The 18,480-nt window shown below is 42.3% G+C and overlaps 1 long non-coding RNA gene across 2 annotated transcripts; it reads left to right on the forward strand.

Annotated features, from left to right (window-relative positions):
* Window positions 1–11,604: 11,604 nt before the first annotated feature.
* On the forward strand, window positions 11,605–17,464 carry LOC122833996. Of its 2 annotated transcripts, none has more exons than XR_006371100.1 (4): window positions 11,605–12,487; window positions 12,949–13,016; window positions 16,781–16,930; window positions 17,378–17,464. It is a non-coding gene; the product is annotated as an uncharacterized LOC122833996 (long non-coding RNA). The 2 variants fall into 2 exon arrangements; XR_006371101.1 differs by having other exon boundaries at window positions 16,784–16,930.
* The last annotated feature ends 1,016 nt before the right edge of the window (window positions 17,465–18,480 follow it).

Raw genomic sequence — 18,480 nt, forward strand, 5'->3', positions numbered from 1 at the left:
TACAGGTGTGTAGGTCAAGGTGAGTCGCTGTGGGATGTGACGTGAGTCGGGTTACAGATGAAACTCAGATTAGGATTTTTTCATGAAAGGTGAGGCAGAGGATGAAGATTTGCTACCAAGAACTGTCCACAACTTTTAGTCTGTTCATTTCATTCAGCTGCACTGCAAAAACACAAAATCTTATCAAGTATTTTTGTTTAGTTTCTAGTGCATAAATCTTGTTAAACTTAAAATAAGACAAAACTATCTTCTAAGTAACTCGAAAGTAACTTTTCAGAAAGATAAAGGATCTTTTTTCAGCATAGCATTGATTAAAAGAACCAGACCAACTGGCAGAAGGTTTTTTTTACTCACAATAAAACATTTTTCCAAGTTCATCTCACTGAGCAGGTCAGGTTGTGGACCAAAACCAAACAAACTTTACAAGAAGTTAGATTAAAGACGTTGATCACAGCTGAAATCTTTATGAAAGGTGATCAGTCAAAGTTCTTGTGATTCTGATTGATCAGCCAACAGAACCTCATTCTGGGCTTCGCAGTGACTTTTCTTTTTTGACATAATGTGACTTGTTTCCGGTCTTTTCATGACAGTCTGAACAGCCCAGGTCGGATTCTTTCTAATGCGACCCATATCCGATACGATTCAAATGTGACCTGACGTCCAAAAAACAACCCCAACCTTAACCACCTTTTTATGGCGGCTGGCAGAACGCTGACGTTATTCCGCCCTCTGCTGGGCAATCAGGACACTTTCAGGTCGTTTGCCGTTCGCACTAACCCGACTCCAGTCCGCCTTAACCCGACTCCAGTCCGCCTTAACCCGACTCCAGTCCGGCTTAACCCGACTCCGGTTCACCTTAACCCGACTCCAGTCCGCCTTAACCCGACTCCAGTCCGGCTTAACCCGACTCCGGTTCACCTTAACCCGACTCCAGTCCGCCTTAACCCGACTCCGGTTCGCACTAACCTGACTCCAGTCCGCCTTAACCCGACTCCGGTTCGCACTAACCCGACTCCAGTCCGCCTTAACCCGAGTCCGGTCCGCCTTAACCCGACTCCGGTCCACCTTAACCCGACTCCGGTTCGCACTAACCTGACTCCAGTCCGCCTTAACTGACGTCCGCCTAGTCGAAGTCCAGTCCTTAACCCGACTCCAGTCGCCTTAACGACCCTGACCAGTCCGCCTTAACTGACCGGTTCGGTTAACCCGACTCACTAACCCGACTCCAGTCCGCCTTAACCCGAGACTCGCTCGACTCCAGTTATATTTAAAATAAAAATGTCTTCCATTTCAGATGTTATTATGTAAACTTGAGCCAGGAGACGTTGGCAGTCCCTCATGTAAACGGTAAAATGTGTGTAAAAGTGTTTTGTTGTCGGTTTGCTCCAGGTTCGCCTGCTGACTAACAGTTTGTACAGAAACTTTATCTGTGGATTAACTTTCCTTTCGTTCCCTGCGGCGGCGTACAGCTGCTGCTCTCCACAAAAGAAGAAATCCTTTTCCAGCAGCCGGGTTAAATATCTGATATTGTTACATCAGGGTGGAGCGCCGTGCAGCACGCCAACTTAAACACCAGAGCGTGGGCGTCGTACAGTAGCCGAATGTTTGGCTGAGCGACCCAGATAGTCTGACTCACTCGTTCTGATCCGCCACATCACACGGAAAGACGAGAGATAAACTAAAGGAGAGGAGAACGGAGACAAAATGAGAGAAACAGAAGATTTGTATTTTCTTTGTTTACCCAAAGGGGAAATAATGAGAGACTTCAAAAACTCGGCTGAGCCACATTCTGCTCGCAGGCCACAATAAAACAGAAATACGTCATGACTTCATCCTGCTCGCTCTGATCTCATTCACCTGAAATGTGCAACAGAACCTTCACAGAAACAGAATCCACTTTGGGTTTTTTGAGTTTTAGTCTGTCACTCGCTGCGTTTCTGTTGTGAGCAAAACTTTGATGTTCTGCTACTGTCAAATAAACACAATTTCATATTTGTGCCATTAAATAAAATTAATTAAAATCTAACATGAAAGAGTTTTTATGTGCAGGAAGTCGTTAAAAATCAGGTCGCCATCCTCCGGCTGCTGGTCACATGATGCCAAAAGCGTTTCCATGGCAATTTAATGAAGGGGCGGGGTCTCACACACACACACACACACACACACACACACACACACACACACACACACACACACACACACACACTTTTAATGAGCAGGGAACCCAGCAGCTTTGGGAAGGAAGTCGGAGTATCCAGAGATAAAATGCAGCGACTCTCAGTCTTTAGTTTGTTTCTCTGATTCAAACTTCACTGCAAAAACAACTAATCTTAATCTGAAGTCAGTAATTCCTTAATACAGATTTAAAAAGTTCCAGTTTCACTGTCAGATTATTTTACTTGTAGCCAGATAATCTGCCAGTGAACTAGTTATTTATATTTTTAATCAATATGAAACGATTATTTACTGGAAACAAGCTGCTAAATGTTGCTGGATTGTTTCTCTGGGTAGGATTTGTGTTTTTACAGTGCAGAGGGTCGGAACCGCCTGCCTGTGTCAGAATACGAGCCGCAGCTGCTCCAGTTCGTCGTCCTCCTCATCCTCATCATCCTCTGTTCTCCTGCATGTGGAATGGAGCATCATGACTCAGCAGCCGGTTCGCCGGCGGTTCCCTCATCTGGAGGCCGTTACCGGATCCGATGGCGTCCCCCGAGGCGGACGGCGTGCGTTTCCTGTCTGCGTCACGGCCTGCGGCGGTGATAATGCGGCCGTTACATCAGAGCGCAGGAGCAGCTGACCCGGGCCAGGCGAGCCAGGAAACAGTGAGTCAGCATCTGGCCACAAATCAGTTTTGCCTCATTTTAGGTGTAATAAAATTTGCAGTAGAAGGTAAATATTTGTTAAGATTTAGTGTTTTTTCAGTGTAGAATGAAATCTTTACTATTATTTGGTAAAGTTTTTCCGTAGCGACACATGATGTTCTGTTTCCAGACAGAAAAGTGTCCAAACAGAACCTGGAGATTTCAGGCAGAAAAGACAGAAAGTTGATCTGGACCAGAATCAGCGACACATCTGGAGATCAGGGGCCATAAAACAGTTTAGTTGTATTGGGGGCGTGGTCAGAATGTGTTGGGGGCGTGGTCAGAATGTGCTGGGGGCGTGGTCATAAACTAATTATTTAAAGTGACAGTGGCCCTAAAACAGCTCAACAGGCAGAAATGATCGGACTGAAATCTGATTGTCTAAGAATAATTTAGTGTAAAATGTAATGTCCAGGGGCCTCATGCATCAAAGACTGCGCAGTTTTCACACTAAAATTTAGAAAAGTGCAGCGCACAAAAACTCTGTACCGGTACCGGTACCTGCTGTGAGTTCTGCTCAGAGCTCCAGGATGATCAGTCTGGATGAATCTAATCGCTCATAAACCAGCAGATCAATCTGATCTCTGATCAATGGCTCCATGTTCTCCTCAGGTAGCGGCTCACCTGGATGCAGCTACTTTTTACATCCTTTATTTCTATTTTCTGTATTTTGTGTATTTTGTGTTAGTTTATTGTCTGAGGATAAATCGGTTCAGTTTCATCGTTTAAACACTAAAATATTAAAATCATAAATCCTGGGGTTCCTGGTCTAAATAACTGAATCAGGTTTCAGAGGATTTATGTGAGTTTTGACTCTTTATAGTTTATTATTGTCCACAGATAAAGTTTATGTGGCTGCTGCACATTTTTACCGCAGGGAGAAGTTTTGTGTATATTTACTTAAACTTTGACGCAAAGTTCATTTTCATACAGGCTGATTTGTGCGTAAAATATGGCGCCGCACATTTTTTGTGCGTTTGCCGCTTTAGACTCCAGAAGATCTGAGGCAGCGCTGCTGTTGCAGGTCAGGCTGCAGCGGCTGGTTTCTCTGCAGCAGGAGGTCGTGGGGGTCATGCAGATGAGGGGAGGTCCCTGTCTTTGTGTCGCCTTGACTGGAAAAACAAATGCAGTCATGAGAAATCCCCTGCAACATCTGACTTGATGCTTCAACGGTTCGAATGAAGAAGTGGCGCTGGGCAGGAAGAGCTGCTGTAGGTCGCAGCGAGGCGGCAACACTTTTAGTCACGAGGACTTTCTGAATGTCAAACGGAGATTTAAGATTGATCTGAAGACTGAAACTCATTTTACACTCTGAGTGCTGATCTTCACGCAGCTTCTTTCTGTAAACCATGAATGACTCAGAAAGCCTCGCTGCTGCTGCAGACACCATTTAAGGGCCAACAGCTGAAACTTGGACTGCAGGAGCATTTCATGCATGAAACTGACGTCCAGCACAGATGAAGCCAATAATCCAGGAGGCGACGATTCATCCGGTTGGATTTTAACTCCTGATCTACTCGATCCTGTTTCTGGGTGGGAACGTTAAACCTGCGTTTCCTCACAGCAAACGAGAAACTTTGTCTAAGCTCCTATTGGACGAGATTTCTTGACCTGAATTAGCAGGTTTGAAACAACCAATGAGGAGATTTTCCTTCTCAGGAGGACAAACACAAACGCTGGTCATCTACCTGCTCAGCACTTTTCTAACCTGCCTTTCTTATTTCCTTATCTTGTACATAAATTGTTTGTACATACACATACATGCTTACTATCCCGTTAATCCTTTATTTCCTCTATTTAAACCGTTAGCTGCCAGCCGTTAGCTGCTAGCCGTTAGCGTTTGAAACCAAAGTCAGACTCCTGACTCAGCAGGATGAGGGGGCCGTCTTCTGATTAATTCATCTTTCAAAGATTCAACTTTTCTAACCTGTCATGGTTTGTAGAATAGCTTAAAATGGACCATGGCCTAAACAAAACATGTTCATGATTTGTTTACATTAAATCATTCTTACATCATCAGATTTCAGTCTGATCAGTCCTGCCCGGTGGACCGTTTTAGGGTCTCTGCCACTTTAAAGCCACGCCCCCAACAAATGTTCACACTTGCTCCTGGAAACGCAAACAGATGCACAATTACAATGAAGCCCAGCCCGTCTCCTAGCAACCCAATGAAGCCCAGCCCGTCTCCTAGCAACCCAATGAAGCCCAGCCCGTCTCCTAGCAACCCAATGAAGCCCAGCCCGTCTCCTAGCAACCCAATGAAGCCCAGCCCGTCTCCTAGCAGTTGTGCAGGAGATTCCACTTCTGCTTTTCAATATAATTGCACATCATTCACTTGGCCTTCATTAGTTGGGGGCGTGGCCAGCTGTAATTAGGGGCGTGGTCAGCGACAGCTTATTGGATTTAAAGTGACAGTGGCCCTAAAAAAGCTCAACAGGCAAAACTGATCAGACTGAAATCTGATTTCCCACTAAAGAATGCTCAATGACCAAGTATTGATTAGGCCATCGACCGACCCGAACCTGTTCTAGGAAGGTGAAAGGTGACTTTAAGGTAACCAAGGTAACTGAACGTCACTAATTCCTTCCCATCTCGAGGATCAAGTTTTACGATTTTGTCTGGTAGAAAATTAATTGGAATAACGAGTCTTGATGAATCCCTGGAGTCGCTTTAATTCCCCCTTAGGGGGCCTTGGGGGGTCCTGGGGGGCTTTAGAGGCTTTAGGGGGTGAAAGGCTGAAGATGGTGTTCAGGAGATGATGGAGGTGGGGCAGAATCCCTCACAGGTCAAAGGTCATTTTGAAGATTTCCCAGGACAAAAACTATTCTTGTTCTTCTTCTGAGCTATTGAGTGGCAGAGCATTGACCTTTGACCCCATCCCAATCCCCAACAGAGGAGCAGTTTGTGTTTCTCACTTTAATGCCTTATTGGTGCTGTAGGGAAGCTTCTGATTGGTTGGACTGGATCACAGCGAGGCGTCTGATTGGTGGAAGGACTCAGCTGGTTGTTCCGGCTCCTCCGGGGGAATCCGGCGGCGTTCCCAGGCCAGCAGAGGAACATCGACCCTCCGGCGGGTCCCGGTCTCCCCTCCTCACCAGGGAGGCGTCCAGGAGGCGTCCTGACCAGATGCCCGATCCAAATTATTATTAAAACCAAACCAAAAATAAAAACCTGAGAAAATACAAAAAGCAGTTTGTGAAAGTGATTATTAAAGGAAAACCTGATTAAAAGTAATGTGGCTCCAGTTTGTGCAAACTGAATCAATTCAGAGCTTTAAGGCCAGAGAAAAGCCTCTGCAGATGTTCCTGATTTCTAAACAGCTTTTAGTTTTTCATCGTTGTCTGATTTTAACATGTCGGCGTGAAAATCAAGAGGAAACAGACTAAATATTTAAGGCGGTAAATAATTATGTAATTATTTATAATTATTTAAATAATTATTTATTTTAGGTTTCATCAGAAATATTTCGACTTTTGGGGATTTTTAGAGACTCGGGAAAATTAAACACTGCAAAATAAAATGTTACAACATTTTAGTGCAACTATAGTTCATCAAAAAGAAAAATAAATGACTGAAAAGCAATTTTCAGTAAGATTTAGGAGATTATTTTAATCAATAAATCCTTAACATTTAAATGTTTCACTTAAAATAGAGGAAAAATCTTTCGAAATAATCTGCCAGTGGAAGCAGCATTTGTATTAATATGAAGGGATTATTGACTGAAAACAATAATGAACTTATTTTTGTTGTAAGATATTTGCTCCAGAAAGTAGAATAAATAAAACCTTGGTGAGATTTAGTGTTTTTGCAGTGTAGCTGCAGTGGAGCTGCAGCGACTGCTGATTCAGGATTTGGCACAAATTCATCCTGTTGGGATGGAATCACAGATTTCTGCTTCGTCTGATCGCTGGATTACAGGAAGCGGAGTGTCGCCTGGAAACGTCCTGCAGCGATCCGGACAGACGGAGCAGATTCATAAATCTGTTTTTAGAAGCTTAGAGCGTTTCTCCCTCCTGCAAACCCAAACGTGACTCTGACTCTGAATTCCTGCGGCTTTAATAAAACATCTTTTATTGCTCCAAATGTGGCAACAGATCCTCAGTCAGCGCCTCCGAAACCAGCTGCAGCGATTCACAGCAAGGGCTCCATGTGCAGGGCCCCATCAGGCTGCAGGGCCCCATCAGGCTGCAGGGCCCCATCAGGCTGCAAGGGCCCCAACTGGTTGGGTCTAATAAACAGTTCTGGTTCCACTAGCAGATTATTTGAATTCACCTAAAACATTTTTCTATTCACTTCCAGTTTTTGATGAACTCTTCATAAAAGCATTAAGTTTCCAGCTACCAGCATCCCGATGTGAGTAAATCTTCACCAGCGCAGAAGGAGTATCTGGGAATAGTTAGCAGCTAGCATGAACAAAAACCAGTCAGGACAACAGTCAGTCAGGGAAACAGTCAGTCAGGAAAACAGTCAGTCAGGCCACCTGTTGACTTCGCACAGCCAGGAAGACAGGTGCTCTTCCAGAAACCTCCCGCCCCCTGGCACACACACACACACACACACACACACACACACACACACACGCACACACAAACACACACACACACCCACACACACGCTGCAGGTGAGAAGATAACAGGGGGAGAATTCATCGGTTTTCTCAGCAGCCAATGGGATTCACTGGCCTGTTTGGAGGCCAAGCTGTCAGCCAATGGGGCGCGGTGGAGGGCGGGGCCAAAAGGAGCTGCTGGATAATAAGAGGGAACAAAAAGTCTCAAATAAGAAATGTTTTAGGGCGAGTAGAAATGTTTGGGATCAAATCCTGTGAAATTATTCCAAAGCTGTGCACTTCAAAAACACGACGTCTTACTAAGTAGAGCTGTAGGAGTTCTGTTGCATTACAATTTCCATCTTCATGCTGAGAAAAATTCATCTAAACGTTTGACACCAATTTGGTTTGATTTGAAGAAAGTGGATCTTCACTCAGGTTCCTCTAACAACTTGCTCAGAGGAACAGGAAAAAACCAAGAGGCAGAAGGAGAGAAACAGTTTGAGAATTTCATTTCTGTTCTGAGAACGCACCAAAGAAAACGTTCAAATGAAACAAACGAGAACGGGAAATCGTCCTAATGCGTGACTCAACCGCAGACGAGTCAAAAGTGACTCAAAGAATCACAAACAGTAATTATGATCAAAGGCAGGAGACTGAACAAGATTCAGTTCTACACTTTCACTGTAACTCTTTGGTAGAACAAGATGCAGAAAACAAAAGTAGAAATGGGACCAAAGACCAAAACGACTGAGAAAAAGTAGACAAATAATTCAAAAGAAAAATTTGATGAATAATTATTTAAGTATTTTTATTGTTTATCTTGGACACCAAATTCATCTTTTTAAAAAGACTTTGAAGATTTATACTGACGCACTGAAAAAAATATTGCAAATAAAGCAATAAATGAATCCATATTTCATTAATACTGATGAGGATCAAAGAGCAGGAAAAAAAAGATTGATTTAATATTTTTATCATTTTTAGTTTTTATTAGCATCCAAAGCTAACATGAAACACTGTTTCACTCATCTTGTCCTAAACGACCAGATTTCATCTGACAGCATATGGAGTTATCAATCAATCAATCAATCAATCAATCAATCAATCAATCAATCAATCAATCAATCAATCAATCAATCAATCAATCAATCAATCAATCAATCAATCAATCAAATCTGTTTTGTACAGCACATTACAGCAGCTTTATAAAAACACAAAGTCATGCAGCACAAATCAACAATCAAAGACAGAAAGTCGAGTTCCATCGTTAAATTGATTATTGATTTCGTTTCAGATTAAACTCCAACCTGGAGGCTTTTAGTCTGGATTTATAGGTTTCAGTGTTTCAGCTGTTTTACAGTTTTCTGGAAGTTTGTTCCAGATTTGTGGTGCTTAGAGGCTGAATGCTGCTTCTCCTCATTTGGTTCTGGTTCTGATGCCGAGCAGAACCAGAACCAGAACCAGAACCAGAACCAGAACCAGAACCAGAACCAGAAAGACGTTAAACTGAGCGGACATGTCCGTTGAGTTGGTGACCGCTGGTCTAAAGTAACGAACTCTGGTCGTTATTATCAGAGAAACTGAAGGATTTCTGCTGTTAATGCAGCTCAGAGCAGCTTTGTGTTTAAAACTGGAAGCAGGTGAAGCTCTGAATGAACCTGGAGGATTAACAGCTGAACAAAAACCTCAATGAACTCCTGAAGTTCACTTTAGATGGATTATTCTTGTTTCTGTGTTTTTAAATCTGTTTCCGTTGGAAAGTCTTTAGCAGTGGGCTGCAGGTGAGCGGGGTCTGCGCCTGACTCACTCTGTTTCCTCCCAAACGCCTCCGCGGCCTGGAAACACCCCCAGACTCAAAGATCAACAACTGCAGATATTTTTCACCTCAGAGAAGCTTATCAGCTGCTCTCTGCATCCTGAGAGGTTTAATGATTTATGTGGAGCTTCGGCACCAGGATGACTTGCACAGCGTGAGACTCGCTTGTTAGAGCCTCAAACTCTGGGGTCTGACACACTGCCGGCATCCCCGATGATTAAAAACGAGTCGTAACGTTTGGTAGTTTCGTTCTGAGAAACTGAAAAACTCAAGAGCAGGTAATTCCCCTCCTGCTTTCTGATTCATTTCATGACTTCATTTGATTTTCCACTCAAAACCAGCCGGTGGCATTCTTCTCCAATTATAGAAAACACAACAAATAAAGGTGGATTAATGAGCATAACGTCTAAAGCAGGAAGTGAACTACAGCGCAGGGCATTCTGGGTAAATCCAACCAAAGCCAACATGCTAGCCTAGTGCTAGCAGCAGAAATGTCTCCTGGTCTTCAGCCAAACACTAAAGAGAAATCCTCCAACACTAAAATCTGACGCCTCCATCTTGTTTCCATCTGGTGAAGAAGGAAGTTGCTCTCAGTGTCTTCAGAGGTTTTTGTGTGGTTTCCTTCAGTGGTTGTTGGTGCAGCGCCCCCACAGGCCAGGAGGGGAACAGGTTGGTTTGACTCAGAACCACAGCAGATGATGGAGTTCTGGTTCCAGTAGAACCGAGTCGACCGGACCAGCAGGTTCTGTATTTAAGGAAAATGAAAAATTCATTCAGATCGGAGTGAGAGCCTCCATGAATATTAGCGTTCCAATTGCTGCACACTTTGACTAGGCCATTCTAACACGTTTCTTCTTCCCTGTAGCTCAGGATGTAAGTTTCCATGATGCTGCCACCACCATGCATCGCTTTGTGTTCAGACTTTAGCCACAATAACTTGGTCAACGTCTTAAAGATTCATTTTAAAGTTTAGAAATGAAATTATATGTAAAAAAGGATGATTCATAAAAATTGACCTTTACATTATTTGATATATTTTCTAGAATAATAAACCAGCCGACTCTCTCGCTCTGATATTGCTTTTGTACAGATTATATTATTATTACTGTTGTTATTGTTGGTTCTGTTTTAAATATGATTTAAGAACCGTAAACGTGGATTTCCCTGTGGGGGATCGAAGCTGTTTGTGTTCAGTAACTTCAGGATTTACTGGATCTGTTTTCTGTCACATTTTCAGCCGTTTGTGTGTCTGTGGCTCCCCTGCTGGGTGTGGAAACCAAACAGCGGCTCAGTTCTGCTAAACACCCACAGCCTCATCTGCATCTCCTTCATGGTTCACCTGGGGTTTTCTGGAGGCCGATTTCCCCTGGATGGTACCAGGACAGCTTTCATGTTTCTCTCATCTGAAGGTGGAAATTGACCTTTCTGGGTTTTCTATTCTAAGATCAGAGCCAGTAAATGTTTTATGTTTAGAGCTGCAACATAACTGAAAACAGTTCAATAATTTGAGCTTTGCAACAATGTGAAAATGCAAATGATATTCAAAATGTTGCAAATACGGTGGACATTTATTACATCACTTAGCAAGAATTTTGATTTGTCACCAAAAACTCCTTGGTTGGATGTTTTAACATTTTGACCAGAAAATAATATTGCAAAAATATTGAGATAAAACTTTGTGATCGATGCATCTGCACTGCAAAAACACGAAATCCTACAAAGTGTTTTTGTCTTCTAGAGAAAAAAATCTCAGTTCTCTTCAAATAAGACCAAACTAACTCAGCAAGATGCAGCATCTGCTTTTAGATCAATAATTCATCGACATTGATTAGAACATTGGTTCCTCTGGCAGCTTATGTCATTTGCCATTGATGCCGTTACAAGTGAACATAGTAAGAGTTTGTGGTTTTGCAGTGCACTGACTCATTCCTGTAAAACAGAACCTCAGTTCAACCGAAGCAAAGTTTCAATCCGTCATTCAGAAATGATTCAACTTTCAGTTTTTCTCTGCTGTTCGACTCTGAGGACAAACTTCTGGTTTCTGAGCAAAAACTAGCTGAAAACCAAACGTTGGGTCGCTGCGGTGGCGCCGGGTCAACAGCACGACCCACAAACTGAGGCCTTAGTCCTGGTGCCGTTGGTCACAGGTTCGATTCCCAGCCTGGAGACATTTGCTGCATGTCTTCCCCCGTCTGGTTACCCTGTTTCCTGTCCAACTACTTTCAAATAAAAGAAACACTTAAAACACTTAAAAAAATGGATTTGAGTTAACAGAGCAACGCAACTTTAACACGTCAAACAGTGACGGCAACATTTCCACCACTTTGGCAAAAAGATTGAATTCAACCAGCAACCGAAACAAACCAGCAACCGATGTGTTTGGTTAGCTTGTATGTTTATCAAACTATTGGTATCAATGTACGAAATTAAAAAAAGATTTATAACAGAAGGAAACCTCCATCAGAACCAGAACCAGAACCAGCAGAGCAGAAGATCTGAACCAGGAGAACTTTCTCCGTTAGAGGAAAGTAAAACGTTCAGAGAATCATTTCAATAATATTTATGTTCGCAGCTTCTCTGAACTCAATGTGAGACCCAGATGTTTACATACGCCTCCAGAAAAACAGAGCTTTTTTACATCCATGTTAAAGAATTGTTAACTTGAATTAAGGTCCAATATCACGATAAAAAGGTTCTTCTAAATTTGGAGTGAAATAAAATATTTACAGAAATATTTGGTAAGATTTTGTGCTTTTGCAGTGAGTTTAGATGACGTGTCTTTGTCCCATTGACAAACTGTTTTTCTCTTTGAAAATATTTTTACAGAATTAAAATCCAGGAAGGCGAAGTAGAAAGGAGAGAGTTAAAGTGGGAAAGTTTCATTTCTGCTTGAGGAAACGACGTAACTAAACAATCAGCTGTGGCTAAGAAACAATAAATACAGTTTCTGTGCGAATGCAGCCAGTTGAGCTCCAACTGTCGCGCTGTGGCGTCGGTTGCTGCGTGTCGGCAGCATGCAGGCGGACAACGGCCAGGTGGCTGCAGGAGCATAAACAAAGCCCGCTGCAGAAACGCTGCTTTCTGCCCACATGCAAATAAAACCCAAATACTGCGCTCCTGCGTCAACCGATTTGAATACCGGTCCGTCTTGAGCAATCCTGAGGAATGTTCCTGCTGTGGCAACAAAAACGGAGTTGAGAAATCAATGCAACGGTTGCTGCTGCTTTGCTTTTGCTGGGAAACCTTCCAGGGATTTTCCAGGTCCTGGAAAACAGGCAGGGGATCAATTATGCAAAACTCACATTGTCACGTTTTTGTTCCATTTGGGTTTGAATGTCTTTATTACAGCCTGTTGACTCGAGTTGGACTGAAATCTCCTTCTGGGATTAAGAAAGTATATTATTACTAAATAAGTGAATTATTTCAATAACAGCCATTTCAGCTCTAAGTGTTAGCAGTGTTAGTGGTATTGGCAATGTTAGCTGTGTTAACGTTATTAGCAGTATTGGTACTGTTAGCAGTATTAGCAATGTTAGCATTGTTAGCAGCATTGTTAGCAGTGTTAACGTTTAGCTCTTCAGTAAATTGGGTTCTCATTGAGGCTAGCTTTCACCTCTGAAGGTTCTTACTTTGGAAAAACGCCAGTCAGGTTGTTTTTCTAACGGTGGGAAAACATCTGGTTTCTGACGTCGGCGTGTTTTTTCCTCACGTTGATCTTTCAGGGAGGCGTCGGCAGAGCAGAGGAAGTCCAGTTAGCAGATTAGCGGCGCGGCTAAAAGCTGATCCTCAGGTTCGACCAGGAGAGATGCTCAGATTCATCAGTATTTAATTTAACAGCTGACCAAAGCTAAATTATAGGAGGAAATGTACAAATTCAGTATTTTTGGAGATTTTTATTTTAATACTTTATGTGTGTTCAGTTTCTGTTTCAGTTTTAAGGATTTCTGTTTGTTTCATGTCATGGTTTCAATCATTCATATTCTGGTTTTGCTTCTTCTGACTGAATCGACTGATTCTGTTTCTGCTACCAGAAAATTTATTTATATTTTTAAAGCACTCTGTTTCTTTGCATCTTGTGACAAACCAATGTAATAACTTAACAATAATTTAGAAATATTGCAGTATGTGTTTGATGCAGGAACAAAGAACAAAGTTAAACTGCTTTGAATACATCTGACCAGGATTTTAGGGAAGATAAATGGTTTATTGCTAATGTTGGGAAAATAAAAAAATTATACAGATCAGCAAAGTTACAAACATCCAAGTTATTTCATTTGAGACCAAACTGTCCATGAAAACAGTAAAATGTTCTGATTTCCAACCCAAAAATAAATGAAGACATGAAACTGATTCTGGAAGAGGAGCCAGGATGAAAAAACACGACGGGAGAATTTGAAACAATTCCAGTTTTCAGACGGATGCAAAACGGCCGAACATCCCGGATCCGGAAACTGTTTTAGAAACACAACGATGATTCACTGCAGCTGCAACACTTTCAGGGAAAGTGTGTGTGCGTGTGTGTGTGTGTGTGTGTGCTGCAGCCTCCATCAGCTCTGAATGGAGGCTGCAGCACACACACACACACACACAAGTCTGAACGAATCTACCTGCTCTGATTCGTTCCCATAACCAGAACTAGCTTAGCTGCTCATCAACCAGCAGCTAAGCTGGTTCTGGTTCTGATTGGTCCGTTCCTTCACTTCCTCGCTGCCCAAGGACTTTCCAGGACTGGATAAATGTCCAGCGGTCGGTCGGCTTCAGAAGTTTAAATCTGAATTGTTTTAAGTGTTTGAACTTATATAGCGCTTTACACCAGAGTCACATTCCCACACAAACACACATTTATACACCGATTTGGGGTTGAGTGCCTTGCCCAGAGGCACATCAACATGTGGCAGGTGGAATCGAACCTACAACCTTCCAATTGCAAGACGACTACTCTACCATAGAGCCACTGTCACCCTGGGTTTTGGGTGAATTCTTGAAGCTCAGGAACATCTAGACGTCCCGGTCGTCTCCAGGCTGCAAAGGTCGTCTCCAAAGGTCATTCTTGTTGAGTGAATGACCTTTGACCCTGAAAGCCCACCGCGCTGAAACATGGCCGACCGGTTAGTTTGGGTTTCCTTGCCGACGCTGCTCCAGGTGAAACGAAGCGGTTCCTCTGATGAAAGCCCGAGGAGATTAGCGGCGCGTTGATGAAAGGTTCATGTTGCTGCCTGTCAGCAGCTCTGCAGCAACATGCAGCACAAAATGAGGTTCATGTGACTGATTATGTCTTTTGGTTCCCAAGTTAAGACTCAAAAATCTCTTCAAGCTTTTATGTCAAGTTAATTCATTATGAACAAAAATTAATTTCTGATGTGAAATTCTAAAATCCCTAAAAGTGAATTTAGTCTGTTTTCCTCCTGATGGTCCAGTAGACCCGGTTCTACCAGAACCAAAACTTCAACATCAACATTCAGATTTTATTGCCTCAGTTTGTTCCTAAAGAAACTTTTGGACAAAACGTGAAAGTTTTTCCAGAACCAAGAGAAGAAGTCAAGTCCTGGAATGGTTTGGGATCCGGTTGGTTCCGGTCTTCGGTCCAGAACTTCATCCTGCGGTCAGAACCTAAAGTCCATTCAGGAAAAAATGTTCGAGCTGAAATTATTCACAAAAAGACGTGAAGAGTAAAGGACTGTTTTCAGAGCTGATCTGAAACCTGCAGACGGAAACATGAGAGAATCTTTAGTCGACGTTGAAGGAAAACGTTTTTCTGTGTCTTCATTTATATTGTTGGATTTATTGTCACTTTAACAAAATATTTGACTTTTAATGACCCTTTAAATAAAAACTAACTCAATCCGACGCATTACTGCACACATTGGAACTGCAAAGATCTTTCTGTTCCGGTCTTGTTGGGCTAGCATGCTAACATAGCCCTGTGCTGCTAGCCGAGGCATGCTAACATAGCCCTGTGCCGCTAGCAGAGCCATGCTAACAAAGCGCTGTGCCGCTAGCAGAGCCATGCTAACATAGCCCTGTGCCGCTAGCCTAATCAGCAGCTCATCCTGAAATGGTTGGACTTTCTCATAGTAAAGACGTTTAATGTTCCAGAATAGTTTTTCTAGGTGTCGCTGGGACGAGTTCTCAGTCATTTTGGCAACAGTGCAGAGGACGTGTCAGAGATGCACCAGAGACCAGCCTGGTCTCCAGAAAGTCATCCAGGTTCAAACTCTAATTCAGTTCATCTGGATTTATAGACAAATAAAACTGAGTATCATCAGCGTAATGGAGGACGTTTATAGGAACCGGGCCAAGTTCTGAACCCTGAGGGACTCCAAATGTATCTCTGCTGCCTGATGAAGATCGAGCCTGAAACACATGAAGTTGTATGTTAATATGTTGGCGCCTCAGAACCAGAACTGGGTCTGACTCGGATTGGGAAAGCGTGTAAAAGATTGATGCTTTTAGATGTCGTAACTTTCAATCGGTGGTTAAAAAAGGGCGGATCCGCACTTTGAAAGAATCCTGCCTGTGTTCATGCAGCTGCTTTCACCTTCATACACACACACACACCCACACACACACGCACACACACGCACACACATGCACACACACACACACGCACCGACCATCCCATGGGAAACAGAGTGTGGGTGTTTGGCACATTTTCTTCTCTAGGTGTTATCTAAGAGCACACAGAGAGCGAGTGTGTGTTTGTGTATTTAGCTAGGCTCGTGTTCTTCTGTGGTTAAGGTGTGTCTCTACCTTTCACAATAAAAGATTTATGGATGATTTAGGAACAAATGAAAGACCAAGGTGGAGATTAATTACCAGTTAATGCAGGTTGTAAATCTTAGGAATATTTTCTCTGTACCTTCATATTTCCGGACTTCATTCTTAGACAAACAGCATGAAGTCGATTCTTCATAACCGAATAAAGAATAAATATAATTACAATAAAGTCATACATTTATGCAATTTTATTCTCATAGCTTATTTGCAGGTTTCTAAACAATGCAGCTTTAAGACAAACCTGATCATCATTTGACCAAAGAGAATAAAGAAAATATTTCCAGTCAGAGGCTCCTTTGGATGTGCTGAAACACAGACAGCTGCAGCAGATCTTTCCTGCCATCAACATAAAAACGTCCCTGCATTTAATCTGTTAATAAAATCTGTTTTATTAACGCTGTGATAAGTAAGTGCACCCTAAGCCAGCTGATGTGCTGTGAAGTTAAACCGCAGGCCTTTAATCTGAAGGAAGTGGAAACTGTTTCCTGTCTCTGCAGCTCTAAACAACCTTTCATGTTTTTCACCAAATGTCAAAATGAGATTTTGCAGAGGTGACCTAAATTCAGCAGCAAAAGTTAAAATCTTTATTATTGTTTGAATTTGTCTGGTTCAACTGAAACAGTCTGGACTTTAAACATATAAAAATGTTTTTCAAAGATTTTATCTTCCATGACATGAAGGAAACTTTAACGTTGTGCAGAAATCCCAACGAGGTGAAACTTGTGACCATGGAATCTGATCGACTCGCATTTCTTTAATCTTTGACGTTTTTCCTAGAAGCAGGCGGCGCCTTCGTCAGCAGGAAGTCACGGCGTGAGAGACCGCAGACCACCGGAAAAAAACAGGTGAAGCTCAGCTCGGTTTCCATGGTTACTACAACTTCCTGTGAGGCTCAAAACACTGGCAGAGCTCTGCAGCACAAAAAAGGTTTGTTGATGTTTGGCAGGAAGAGATGAGATGAGAAACAAATTTAATCAGCAAAATCTGACAAATTAAATCAGATTAATCAGCAAACTGCAGCAGCAGGTTGCAGTTTGCCGCAGCAGCAGGTTGCAGTTTGCCGCAGCAGCAGGTTGCAGTTTGCCGCAGCAGCAGGTTGCAGTTTGCCGCAGCAGCAGGTTGCAGTTTGCCGCAGCAGCAGGTTGCAGTTTGCCGCAGCAGCAGGTTGCAGTTTGCCGCAGCAGCAGGTTGCAGTTTGCCGCAGCAGCAGGCGGTTTCAGGCAGCGAGTGAAAAGCAGCAGCAGTTTATTTGTTTTTTGTTATTTTTTATGTGGAAACTAAACACAAAGGTTGAGTTTTATTTATTTGCAGCAGATGAATTTTATTAGATCGGCATCAACAGACTGATCTAATGTGAGCTTCTGACTTCTGCAGGGAACCAGAGTGAAAACACCTGAGATCGTCCTTCCTCCAAGTTTTCCCCAAGCAGACAGACTCTCCTCTGGCCTATTAAAGTTTTCTGCTAAAAGTTTTAGTTGCTTTTTCCACTTCATTTCTTTGTAATCTTCAGGAATTGATGTCTAATCAATGAGTTGATGAGTTGGTTTAATAAGTGATCAATATTTAGCTGAAATGTGTTTTCCTTCGTCCGCTAAAACTAAATCTGGTGAACAAAGCAGTGAGTCGGCAGGATGTGCAGGTTCTGCTGGAGGTCAGGCTGTTCCTGAAGAAAGGTGCAGCTTCCTCCGCAAACAGGAAACAGGCGAAGCGATCAGAACGATCAGAACGATCAGAACAATCAGAACACGATCAGAACGATCAGAACAATCAGAACGATCAGAACACGATCAGAACGATCAGAACAATCAGAACGATCAGAACGATCAGAACACGATCAGAACGATCAGAACACGATCAGAACGATCAGATCCACTTCAGGTCGATGCAGAGAAACCATCACAGCAAATATTTATAATTTACATTTTAACCAGAAATGAATCCAGTTTCCTTTTCTAAAATCCTTCTTTCCTGTTCAGACCGACCCAAATGGATCCAGTTGTAATTTAAGGAGGAAATAAATTCAGATTATTATTTTGTGTCGTTAATTTTAATTCGACGTTTTGTCGAGTTTCATCTCCGCTCGCTGCGGTGCATCGTTTACGTTTGGTTGTTTTGGTTTTTCCAATTTTTCCATCAGGAATGAGAGAATAAATCGTCCACGGATTCATTCAGGTATGAAAATATTTGAATCTCTGCTGCAGAATGAGACAAATCAACATTCAGTAATAAAACTTTAAACTGATTAATTATTCTGTTTTCATTTCAGAAACAAAGTTCAAGAAATAATAAATGATGGAAGAAAAATTTAATAAATATTAATCAAAGAAACAGAAACTGAATAAATTTGTTTTAGCAAAAACACAAAATATTAACAATATTTTTCTAGTTTCTGGTGCAAATTTCTCAGTAAAACTAAAAATGTTTTAGCAATTTCCATGTTAATGCAAGAAATTTATATTTTTTATAAAAATTTAATA

This window comes from Gambusia affinis, linkage group LG07 (assembly GCF_019740435.1).
Source record: "Gambusia affinis linkage group LG07, SWU_Gaff_1.0, whole genome shotgun sequence".
In the NCBI taxonomy this organism is placed as follows: domain Eukaryota; kingdom Metazoa; phylum Chordata; class Actinopteri; order Cyprinodontiformes; family Poeciliidae; genus Gambusia; species Gambusia affinis.